Below are 12,912 nucleotides of genomic sequence, written 5' to 3'. Positions count from 1 at the left end.
TACTTGTGCGTTCAAGTAATAGAATATCTCCTATGCGGCTGTTCATGTATACGTGTGTATAACCTGAAAGATGGCAGTCGTCGGCTTCAGCCCCCACGCACAAGGTGCGGGGGTGTTCGCAAAAAATAGCGCGTTTTCACACTTAATCCGACGTCTCGGTCCTGTAAAGGAGGTGGTAGCGTAGCAAACGAGGCAACCGGACTATAATGCTTTATCACTTTCACTTAGCCATGGAGTTCGAGGGTGGGGCTATGACATAACCCCTGGGGGCACCGCGCTCTCCGAATTTGGGGCGCGTATGTGCCTGACCGGGAAACGGCCCTTCGTCAAAGCGGAGGAATTCTAAACATTCCCATGGTCGATCGAGTGGTTGACCAGTCTCTCGCTGTATCATGACAGTCAGTTTTCGGCTTTCTCTACTGAGGTGCTCGCCCAGCCGAACTGGGGCACAATCGCAGTAGTTCTCCTGGTGCCGCGTTAGCCGATTATATGGAACGTAAGGTAGCAAAACACAGGAGCCGAGCAAACCCAACATTTGACCAAAGACATGATTCGGAGCTGATGCATATAAGGCCTAACTCGAGACGCCGAACACTCCCGAAGGTGTTCGGTCTTTACAATAGCGGGCAAAACAATGCCCTAAGCCCCTTGTGTCCAGGTACGGGCAAGTTCTTCTGGCGCGGCCGATGCCAAAACGCCAGTCTCCACTCTAGTTATAATGAGAAACCAGGGGATTATAGCAACAAGAGACAGTAAGAAAGGTTTACGTAGGGTCTTAGTCTGAAAAGAGTCCTTGCAACGGGTCCCTACTGCACGTCTGCGCCTGTGTCTCCGTTGTGCCGTATCCTGGACGGGTGTGCACGCTGTTCATCTGTAAAAAGAGAGGAACTTAGTTTGAAAAGAAATCGTGCGAGAAAGTGCATAAAAAATTGAAATATAGATTAATAAAGCTGAGCCTATGCTAGCTCATTATGGCTTATATGTACAAACCCTTGTGAAGGGGTGTGTGGCTAGGTAGCCCCTAGCTTATTTATTCCGGACTCGTCCAGCCGTGTCTGGGGTCTCAGGCGACCTTTTAATGAAATGATGCCACGTGGACCGGGCATTTTAAGCGTAAGAGACGCGTAATGTGGTATTGCATTGAAGCGGACGAAAGCTTCCCATCCCAGTGATGCTTGATAGCTACTTTTAAATGGGGCGACATGAAAGGTTAGCTTTTCTCGTCGGAAGTTGTCAGGTGACGCGAACACAACTTCTAGTAATAATGAAACTGTGCACCTGGCGTAAGGGCCTGGCGCCACTCCTTTGAAGGAAGTGTAGCTATGCCGAATTGTAGTAGGGTCTATCCCAACTTGCGGATTGTGTCCGGATATAGCAGGTTTAAGTCACTGCCGCCGTCCATCAAAACCTGCGTGAATTGCAGTCCGTCTATTATGGGATCCAATATCAGGGCAGTCTATCCTGGGTTCCGGATACTTCTGGACAAATCCAGATGGTCGAAAGTGATTGGTTTTGACATCCAATCTCGGTGTTCCGCTGGGGTGGAACGTGCGACATTTGTCCTAGCGAGTGCCATGTTGGTTTTTCGTACTATCACATGAAGTGAGTTTACTGTTTTGACTTCTTGTGGGAAAGTCTATTGACTTCCGGTGCTCTGCTGGTGGGGTTCGTCATCGTCCTCGCTTGGCGCATCGAGCCCCTTGTGTCCGGCGTTGAGTCTGCCGGACTGTTTAAAAACCCAACAATTTCGTTTGGTATGGTTTGCAAGCCTTCCGGAGGTACTGTGGATTTGACATATCCGATCTAAAATTTTGTTTAAATTTGATAGCTCGTCACTGTTGTCCTTAAGAGGCAGTGTTTTATCGTTTGGCCGCGAGCTTTTGAATCCGGCGTTGACCGCCGTGCCCTTTTGGTTTTTTTCTTTATTCCGGCGCTGATCTTTCTTGCGCCGTGATTTTCCGTTTCCATCTCTGATCTCGGATGTACTCGGGTCGCTGGTGCTGCATCTTGCTAGCCAGCTGTCTTCTCCTGCGCAAAAGCGCGTCATGAGGCTTGTTAGCGCGGCCATTGTTCTTGGCTTCTCTTGGCCGAGGTGTCTGGCGAGCCATTCATCTCGGACGTTGTGTTTAAAAGCTGCTAAGGCTTCCGCGTCCGGACGGTCGACTATTTGGTTCTTTTTGGTAAGGAACCTGTTCCAGAATTTGCGCGCTAACTCTCCGGGCTGTTGGGTTATATGACTCAGATCGTCTGCATCCGGAGGGCGGACATGTCCCTTGAAAATTTGCTCTAAACGCGTCCTCAAGCTCTTCCCAACTTGCAACAGTGTTTTCTAGGAGGCTTTTGAGCCAATGCCGAGCTGGCCCTTTGAGCTTGAGGGGTAGGTATTTTATGGCATGGAGATCATCTCCTCTATCCATGTGTATGTGTAGTATGTAATCTTCTATCCAGACTCCTGGGTCTGTTGTGCCGTCGTATGCCTCTATGTTTATGGGTTTGAACCCTGCTGGAAATTCATGATCCAGCACCTCATCGGTAAAACATAGCGGGTGTGCGGCGCCCCTGTATTTGGGTGTGCCGCTGTCTTCGAACACTTGTTGTGTTGTGTTACTTCCTGGGGCCCTCCTTTTTGGCCCGTAGATGGACCTAGTTGGGCCGTCCATTTTCCCAGGATCATAAGTCGGCTTGTGTGCGGCGCCGCTTGTCGCTTTTGGCCTGTCATCTGGCCGTCTATCCGGCCAGGCGGCCTCTTTATTTTTTGACTGTGAGGGCTCTATGGCTTCCTCGTCAAATTCTGGCAGCAGCTTGCGCTTCGGGTAGCTCTTTGTTTGATGGCCATTGCCATATTTGTCTGCGGTCTTGAGTATTTTGCTCCACTTCATTCTGAGTATGTCTTCCGCTGTTTTGAGCTTCCCTTTTTCCTTCTTCAAATTTCTTGCTGTGGCAACGAGTCTTTTTCGGATGGTTGCTTGGTTGTATGTTTGTCGTCCGCTGGTTTTCCCTGCTCTATCGTTGGGTCGTTAGGAATGCTGCTTTGATCGAGGCGGGACTTAGGGCGGCATCTACGTCACCATTTTGGTTGTTTATCGGCGGGATTATCCTCTACCGCGTCCCGTTGTTCCTCGGTATCGCTTCCCTTTGGGGTGTCCACCATATGTATGTCATGTGACGAGGTGGCCTTCCAATGCCCTGTAGGCGCTGGTTCTTGATCGTCTCCGGCATCATCGTCCATACCGTTGATGTCTTCGGAGTCGTAGTTTAGCACGTCGGTTAGATCGTCGACGGTGGCTACGAAGTGGGTGGTGGGTGGGCTCTGAATTTCTTCATTGTCCGCGTCCCGACCATCCTAGCCGTAGTTCGGCCAGGGCTCTCCGGATAGTGAGAGATGCTTCAGCGAATTTAAGATATCGCCGAAGGGTGAGTGCTGAAAGGTGTCCGAAGCGGTGAATTCCATGATCGGCGCCCAATCGGATTCGACTAGCAGGGGCGCAGGAGGTTCGGAGTCCGGCAGGGGGTCCGGCACCTCGGAGTCATGGGCTTTATGCGGGACAAGATAAGCGTTCGGCTCCATCATCGTAGAAGTTGCAGCTCCCGAGGTGGTGTCCAGCCATCCGTCCTCGATCTGAGCGATCGGCTCCGTACTATGGGTCGGAGCGGATTCGTGTGTGGCCTCCAAGGTGCTGTCCGGCGGCAGAGTTAGGTCATGCCCATCGTGACAGCGCGGCACGCTCGGCTGTGGCTCAGATCCATCGAAGATCAAGTCCCCATGGATATCGGCCGTGAAGTTTAGGCTTCCAAACCTGACCTGACGGCCAGGGACGTAGCTTTCGATCTGCTCCAGATGGCCAAGTGAGTTGGCCCGCAGTGCGAAGCCGCCGAATATGAAGATCTGTCCGGGGAGAAAAGTCTCACCCAGGACTGCGTCGTTGTCGAAAGAAGAGGCCATCAAGCCTATCGGTGACGACACAGAGGAACTCTCAATGAAAGCACCAATGTCGGTGTCAAAACCGGCGGATCTCGGGTAGGGGGTCCCGAACTGTGCGTCTAGGCGGATGGTAACAGGAGACAAGGGACACGATGTTTTACCCAGGTTCGGGCCCTCTTGATGGAGGTAAAACCCTACGTCCTGCTTGATTGATATTGATATTGTGGATGTTTACAAGAGTAGATCTACCAAGAGATCAAGGAGGCTAAACCCTAGAAGCTAGCCTATGGTATGATTGTAATGGTTGCTGTTGTGTCCTACGGACTAGAGCCATCCGGTTTATATAGACACCGGAGAGGGCTAGGGTTACATAGAGTCGGTTACAATGGTAGGAGATCTATGTATCCGTATAGCCAAGCTTGTCTTCCACGCCAAGGAAAGTCCCATCCGGACACGGGACGAAGTCTTCAATCTTGTATCTTCATAGTCTTGGAGTCCGGTCGATGATGATAGTCCGGCCGATGATAGTTCGGCTGATGATGGTAGTCCGGCTATCCGGACACTCCCTAATCCAGGACTCCCTCAATGACCATAAAAGGTTTTATTCATGTAAATAGAACAACAATTATTGTTTAACTTAAATGAATAACCATATTGCAATGAACATCATCAAATCATATTCATGCTCAACGCAAATACAAAATAACACTTATTTAGGTTCAACACTAACCCCGAAAGTATAGGGAGTGTGCGATGATGATCATATCAATATTCGAACCACTTCCAACACACATCGTCACTTCACCCTTAACTAGTCTATGTTCATTCTTCAATTCCCGTTTCGAGTTACTACTATTAGCAACTGAACTAGTATCAAATACCGAGGGGTCACTATGAATACTAGTAAAGTACACATCAATAATCTATATATCAAATATACCTTTGTTTACTATGCCATCCTTCTTATCCGCCAAGTATCTAGGGCAGTTCCACTTCAAGTGACTAGTCCCTTTGCAGTAGAAGCACTTAGTCTCAGGCTTAGGTCCAGACTTGGGCTTCTTCACTTGAGCACCAACTTGCTTGCCGTTCTTCTTGAAGTTCCCATTCTTCCCTTTGCCCCTTTCTTGAAACTAGTGGTCTTGTCAACCATCAACACTTGATGTTTTTCTTGATTTCTACCTTCGTTGATTTCAGCATCATGAAGAGCTTGGGAATCATTTCCGTTATCCCTTGCATATTATAGTTCATCACAAAGTTCTAGTAACATGGTGATAGTGACTAGAGAACTCTGCCAATCACTATCTTATCTGGAAGATTAACCCCCACTTGATTCAAGTGATTGTAGTACTCAGACATTCTGAGCACATGCTCACTAGCTGAGCAATTCTCCTCCATCTTGAAGGCAAAGTATTGTGAGAGGTCTCATACCTCTCGACATGGGCATGAGTATGAAATACCAATTTCAACTCTTGGAACATCTCATATGCTCCATGGTGTTTCAAAAAACGTCTTTGAAGCCCCAATTCTAAGCCATAAAGCATGGTGCACTAAACTATCAAGTATTCATCATATCAAGCTTGCCAAATGTTCATAACATTTGTAGTTGCTCCTGCAATCGGTATGTCACCTAGTGGTGCATCGAGGACATAATTCTTCTGTGCAGCAATGAGGATAATCCTTAGATCACGGATCCAATCTGTATCATTGCTACTAACATCTTTCAACTTAGTTTTCTCTAGGAACATATCAAAAATAAAATAAGGGAGCTAAACACAAGCAATTTATCTACAACATAGATATGCTAATACTACCACGACTAAGTTCATGATAAATTAAAGTTCAATTAATCATATTACTTAACAACTCCCACTTAGATAGACATCCCTCTAATTATCTAAGTGATCACGTGATCCAAATAAACTAAACCATGTCCGATCATCACGTGAGATGGAGTAGTTTTCAATGGTGAACATCATTATGTTGATCATATATACTATATGATTCACGCTCAACCTTTCAGTCTCAAGTGTTCCGAGGCCATATCTGCATATGCTAGGCTCGTCAAGTTTAAGCCGAGTATTCTACGTGTGCAAAACTGGCTTGCACCCGTTGTAGATGAACGTAGAGCTTATCACACCCGATCATCACGTGGTGTCTCGGCACGACGAACTTTCGCAACGGTGCATACTCAGGGAGAAAACTTATACCTTGAAATTTAGTAAGATATCATCTTATAAAGCTACCGCCGAACTAAGCAAAATAAGATGTATAAAGATAAACATCACATGCAATCAAAAAATATGTGACATGATATGGCCATCATCATCTTGTGCCTTTGATCTCCATCTCCAAAGCATCGTCATGATCTCCATCGTCACCGGCATGAAACCATGATCTCCATCATCTTGATCTATATCAATGTGTCATCACATGGTTGTCTCGCCAACTATAGCTCTTGCAACTATTGCTATCGCATAGCGATAAAGTAAAGCAATTATTTGGCGCTTGCATCTTATGCAATAAAGAGACAACCATAAGGCTTCTGCCAGTTGCCGATAACTTCAACAAAACATGATCATCTCATACAACAACCTATATCTCATCACGTCTTGACCATATCACATCACAACAATCCCTGCAAATACAAGTTAGACGTCCTCTACTTTGTTGTTGCAAGTGTTACGTGGCTGCTACGGGCTGAGCTGAACCGTTCTTACCTACGCATCAAAATCACAATGATATTTCGTCAAGTTAGTGTTGTTTTAACCTTCTCAAGGACCGGGCGTAGCCACACTCAGTTCAACTAAAGTTGGAGAAACTAACACCCGCCAGCCACCTATGTGCAAAGCACGTCGGTAGAACCACTCTCCCGTAAGCGTACGCGTAAAGTCGGTCCGGGCCGCTTCATCCAACAATACCACCGAACCAAAGTATGACATGCTGGTAAGTAGTATGACTTGTATCGCCCACAACTCACTTGTGTTCTACTCGTGCATATAACATCTACGCATAAACCTGGCTCTGATGCCACTATTGGGGAACGTAGTAATCTCAAAAAAATTCCTACGCACGTGCAAGATCATGGTGATGCATAGCAACGAGAGGGGAGAGTGTTTTCTACGTACCCTCGTAGACCGTAAGCACAAGCGTTTTATCAACGCGGTTGATGTAGTTGTACACCTTCATGATTCGTCTCGATCAAGTACCGAACATACGACACCTCCGTGATCAGCACACATTCAGCTTGATGACGTCCTCGCCTTCTCGATCCGGCAAGAGGGGCAAAGTAGTAGATGAGTTCTGACAGCACGATGGCGTGCTGACGGTGTTGGTGAAGAACAATCTCCGCAGGGCTTCGCCTAAGCACTACGAAAACTATCATGGAGGATAAACTAGAGGGGACTGGGTTGCCGGCACACGGCTTGGTGTTTCTTGATGTGTATTGGGTGCTAGCCCTACCCCTCTATTTATATGTTGAGCCCTGGGGTCGAAACTTGGAGTAAAAGCCTCCACAAAGTCAGTTTCACCCGAAAGGCAAGAGTCCTTCTCAGACTCTAGGGCCAGACACCAGGATTCCCGACGTCTGGAACCAGACGCCAGGGACCCTGGCGTTTGGCCCCTGGACTCGGCAAAACTTCCTTTTGCACTTTCCAAAAACCTTGTGGGCTTTCCCCTTTGGCCCAAATAAAGTGTTCTCGTACCCAAACATTTTGGGAAACATCCGGAACCCCTTCCGGTGAATTCCGGAACCCTTCCGGACACCAAACACTATTATCCCATATATCAATCTTTATCTTCGGACCATTCCGGAGTTCCTCGTCATGCTCGTGATCTTATCCGAAACTCCGAACAAAATTCGGTCACCAACATACATAACTCATATAATACTATATCGTCAATGAACGTTTAAGTGTGAGGACCCTACGGGTTCGAGAACTATGTAGACATGACCGAGACACTTCTCTGGTCAATAACCAATAGTGGAACCTGGATGCCCATATTGGCTCCTACATATTCTATGAAGATCTTTATCGGTCGAACCGCATAACAACATACGTTGTTCCCTTTGTCATCGGTATGTTACTTACCCGAGATTCGATCGTTGGTATCTCAATACCTAGTTCAATGTCATTACTGGCAAGTCTCTTTACTCGTTCCATAAAACATCATCCCACAACTAACTCATTAGTTGCAATGATTGCAAGGCTTAAGTGATGTGCATTACAGAGTGGGCCCAGAAATACCTCTCCGACAATCGGAGTGAAAAATCCTAATCTCGAAATACGCCAACCCAACAAGTACCTTAGGAGACACCTGTAGAGCGCCTTTATAATCACCCAGTTACGTTGTGACGTTTGGTAGCACACAAAGTGTTCCTCCGGTAAACGGGAGTTGCATAATCTCATAGTCATAGGAACATGTATAAGTCATGAAGAAAGCAATAGCAACATACTGAACGATCAAGTGCTAAGCTAACGGAATGGGTCAAGTCAATCACATCATTCTCCTAATGATGTGATCCCGTTAATCAAATGACAACTCATGTCTATGGTTAGGAAACTTAACCATCTTTTGTTAACGAGCTAGTCAAGTAGAGGCATACTAGTGACACTATGTTTGTCTATGTATTCACACATGTATTATGTTTCCGGTTAATACAATTCTAGCATGGATAATAAACATTTATCATGAAATAAGGAAATAAATAATAACTTAAATATTGCCTCTAGGGCATATTTCCTTCAGTGGTAGCACATGATATTCTTACATACAGGTGAATATGATATCCTCCTTCATCTTAGATGCTACGGTGATACGAGATTAGAGGTCGTTTGATCTGAGATCCAATGGCATCCGAGCAGTCTTTGTGCTTGTAAGCAGTGGCCGAACTCTTTGGGGTCTTTTCTACAAAAAACCATTTGAACCACCGAGGAGGCGTTGGGTCAAAAATCCAACGGCTCCGAAGAGCTTGTATCACCAAAGCATCTAAGGTGTGGTAGCACATGATATTCTTACATACAGGAGAATATGATGTCCTCCTTCAACTTAGATGCTATGGTGATATGAGCTTCGAGGTCGTTGGATATGGGATCCAAGGGCATCTGAGTAGTTTTTGTACAAATTGTGTGCAATTCTCAAACTCATCAAGGTTTCCTGTAAAAAAAATTAAGACATCATGTGAGCTGCTATATCTCAGATCTACAAGCTCCAAGCAACTCGTATCGGCATATAGCATCTAAGGTATGGGGGCACATGATATTCTCCCGGGGAGGAGGGGTGGGGGTGCACAACCAATCGGTAGTTGGGAGGGTAGGGACAAATATAATCTAAACAACCCTAAACAGAGCTTCACAATTTTATCTAAGGTCAAGGGGGTGACCCCCGACAATCATAGCTCTGCCTAATTAAACACAACATTTGCATGTAATGTAGTACTAGACTTAACACTACAAAAAAAAGACACATCCTTGACATTTAGGGCCGAACGAAAAAAAATATGTCATACTTATGACACTTCTATGACGATAATTGTGACAAAACCTGGTATCATCATAGATGTGGTGGGCTCCTACTTCTATGACAAAAAATCATGACAGAAAATGGGCTTTTCGTCCTGGGCAGGCCGGAGACGCAGCTGCATGACATTCTTTGGGCCGTCCATGACGGAAAAAACCGTGGTAGAAGTGAGGGCGAGGAATATTTCGGGGAGTTCCCGGTTACGGTGGGTGGTCGGGGTCCAAGCGATGCGCGTTTCTCTCGTACACGTACGCGCATGTGTGCGAGGCGTTGGCTCTAACTGAACCCGAGAGAGGCATTGGGCTCTAACTGAACCCAAGCGATTGCACTGCAGGCTACGTGTTACTGAACCCGAGCGATCGATCGATGGCTGTTAACTAAACCCGATCGAGCGATTCCTTCGCTACTGCTGCTAACTGAAGCCGATCGATGCTACCTCTCTGGATGAACATTGAGCATTGCAAGGGGGGGGGGTGGATGAACAGTGAGCGGTGGGGGTGGATGAACAGGACCCCATGGCGTTGACTCTGGATGAACAGGACCCCGATTAATCGAGCTGGTTGGGGCTGGATGAACAGGACCCCGTGGAGGGCTGCATGAATAGGACGACCCCTTGGAGGGCTAGATGAACAGTAGACGATGGAGGGGTGCCCGTGGAGGTGTGGTTGAACAGCAGCCGGTGGAGTAGCGCGCGATGGAGGCTGGATGAACAGGAGCCCCTGGAGGTTGGAAGAGGTCCACGATAGCCCGTGGAGACTGAAGGAGGTCAACAGTGGAGATGAACACTATCTCGTGGAGTCCCGTTTTGCGGTACGCCACACCCCTCCCGATGAACAGGACCCCTGTTTCGTCCATAGCGCTCCAACACAAGTCTGTATCGTCCGTTTTGCGGTACACCACACCCCACCCGATCAACAGGACCCCCGTTTCGACCGTAGGAGGTCCATTTCCTCCGTTTTGCGGTACGCCAGACCCATCCCGATGAACAGGATCCCGTTTCGAACGTGGCCGGTCGAACACAAGGACGTTTCCTCTGTTCTACGGTATGCTAGGCCTTGTTTCCATCGCCTGTTCCGTCCAAGCCCTCCCGATGAACACGACGACGCATTACGGTCCAACCCAGCCGTTTGGCTCCTAATTAACACGACGACGACGTTGTTTCTCCGTTCTGACCCAGCCATGCACACGAGCCCTGGCCGTACGTACGCGCGAGTAGGCATTCGAGACCCCGCCCATGTGTACACATACGTGGCCGTATTTTCTTTCTTGCACATTGGCGCTGTACGTACGTGTACATGCTAGCTGGTGGGTCCCAACAGTCAGGGGGGCAAATCATTTTTTTGCCTGGACGCACTTCATTGCGTGCGAAGATGTAGCTGGTGGGTCCCAGCAGTCAGGGGGCGAATCATTTTTTTTGCCCGGACGCACTTCCTTGTGTGCGAAGGTGTAGCTGGTGGGTCCTAGCAGTCACGGGGGAAACATTTTTTTCATGAAATACGGTGGCCCGTCCGGTGGGTCCCTACTGTCAGGTGGAGGAATCATTATTTTCCGCGTAATAAGGAGGCACTTCCTTGCTGCGGTCGTGGACTCAGCTATCAGCCTCTCCACGTACAGTCCACGTCTGATGAAAGTCGTTCCTTGACCACGTTGACGATGCCACGCCGAGAGCACCAGGGCGGTGGACGATGGCGAGGACTAGGAAGGGGACGACACGGAGCCGGGGAAGACGCGACAGTGGAAGCCCGTGCGGAGAGGAGTACGAGGGTTCACTGATTCGGCTGCGGTGTGAGGCTACCGTCACCGCAGGGCCTGGCCAGCGGTGGGAATAGTAGGGGGCGGTGAGGCCTCCACGGCAGCACAGCCGGCCATGGGAGACAGGAGCATGCAGCACGAGCGGTGCTGCTTTGGGAGGCTGGAGCATGAAGACCAGAGGTTGAAGAAGCACTATGGTTGTTGGATGGACATTGTACGGTCACTGCAGCTAGAATAGTTCATATTGACTAAGTTGACAAAGCCCTCCGTCCCCGTCAACTGAGTGGGCCCACAAGTCAGCCTCCCACCAAGGTGGGTCCCAGCTAGCAGGGGAGTATTCATTTTTTCCTGCTTAATAAGGAGGCACTTCCGGTGGGTCCGAGCTGAAGGCGGGGGGAACGTTTTTTTCGCAAAATACGGTGGCCCGTCCAGTGGGTACCTGCTGTCAGGTGGAGGAATCATTATTTTCCGCGTAATAAGGAGGCACTTTGTTGCTACGGCTGTGGACCTAGCTGTCAGCCTCTCCACGTACAGTATACTTCCGATGGAAGTCGTTCCATTGCATGCATGCATCCATGGGCGTGGTGCGCCCCCACTGTCAGCCTCTCACGTACAGTCATCTTCCGATGACTCTCGGTTATTGACCATGTTGACCACACCGTGCCGAGCACACCAAGGCCGGTGGACGACGGCGAGGCCCTAGACTGGAACAACTCGGAGATGGGGAAGACGGGGTAGTGGAGTCGCAGATGGAGAGGAGTGGGAAACTTGACTAGTTTGGGTGCGCGGCAGCACAGCGGTGCCGCCCACTGGAGACCGGAGCAAGAACAGAGGTTGAAGCACGGCTGTTGGATTAACATCAGACGGTCTAGCTGCTAGAATCATTTGTTGATTAAGTTGAGAAAGCCGTGCGTACACGTCTGCTTAGTAGGCCCACAAGTCAGCCACCAAATCTGACGGGTCCCAGCTGTCAACGTGATGAATAGTTTTTTTCGCAAAACAAGGAGGCACTTCCTTCCATGCGAAGATACAACCAGTGGGTCCCAGCTGCCAGGTGGAGGAAACATTTTTTTAGCTTAATAAGGAGGAACTTTCCTTGCGTGCGACCATGGAGCTCATGGGTCCCAGCCGTCATGCTCTCCACGTATAGTCCTCTTCTGATGACTCTCGTTTGTTGACCACGCCGCACCGAGCGCTGCGAGGGTGTGGACAACGGCGAGGCCCCGGACGGGAACGACTCGGAGATGGGAAGACGCGGCAGTGGAGTCACAGATTGAGAGGAGGATAAGGGTTATAACTGGTTCTGTTGTGGCATGGGGCTGCAGTCTGTGGAGAATAACAGGAGGTGTCGAGGGGTGGATGGATAGCCTGGCCGGCGGTGGGGTAGCGCTTCACAGCGATGCGTGCTAAGCAGAGCCGCTAGCCACCGGAGGCCGGACCAGGCGGTCCCGGCGATGCTAGAGGAAGAAGACAAGAGATAGAAGGTGCATGTCGGCCGTTGGATATAAATCCAATGGCTGTGGATGTCACAATCATTTGTTGACCAAGTTGATAACGCTCTGCGTAGGCTTCGACCTATTGGCCCACATGTTAGCCTGCAAAAATGTGGCATATATTTAACCCATGTTTTCTAGAATGTACAGTCCATTTGCTGGGCTGGGTGAACAAATAATTACGCGTCAATCAGGCCCATTTATATTTTCTAAGAAATCTCAGCCCAT

Source organism: Triticum aestivum, chromosome 6B, assembly GCF_018294505.1.
Source record: "Triticum aestivum cultivar Chinese Spring chromosome 6B, IWGSC CS RefSeq v2.1, whole genome shotgun sequence".
In the NCBI taxonomy this organism is placed as follows: domain Eukaryota; kingdom Viridiplantae; phylum Streptophyta; class Magnoliopsida; order Poales; family Poaceae; genus Triticum; species Triticum aestivum.
This window is presented reverse-complemented; position numbering follows the sequence as displayed.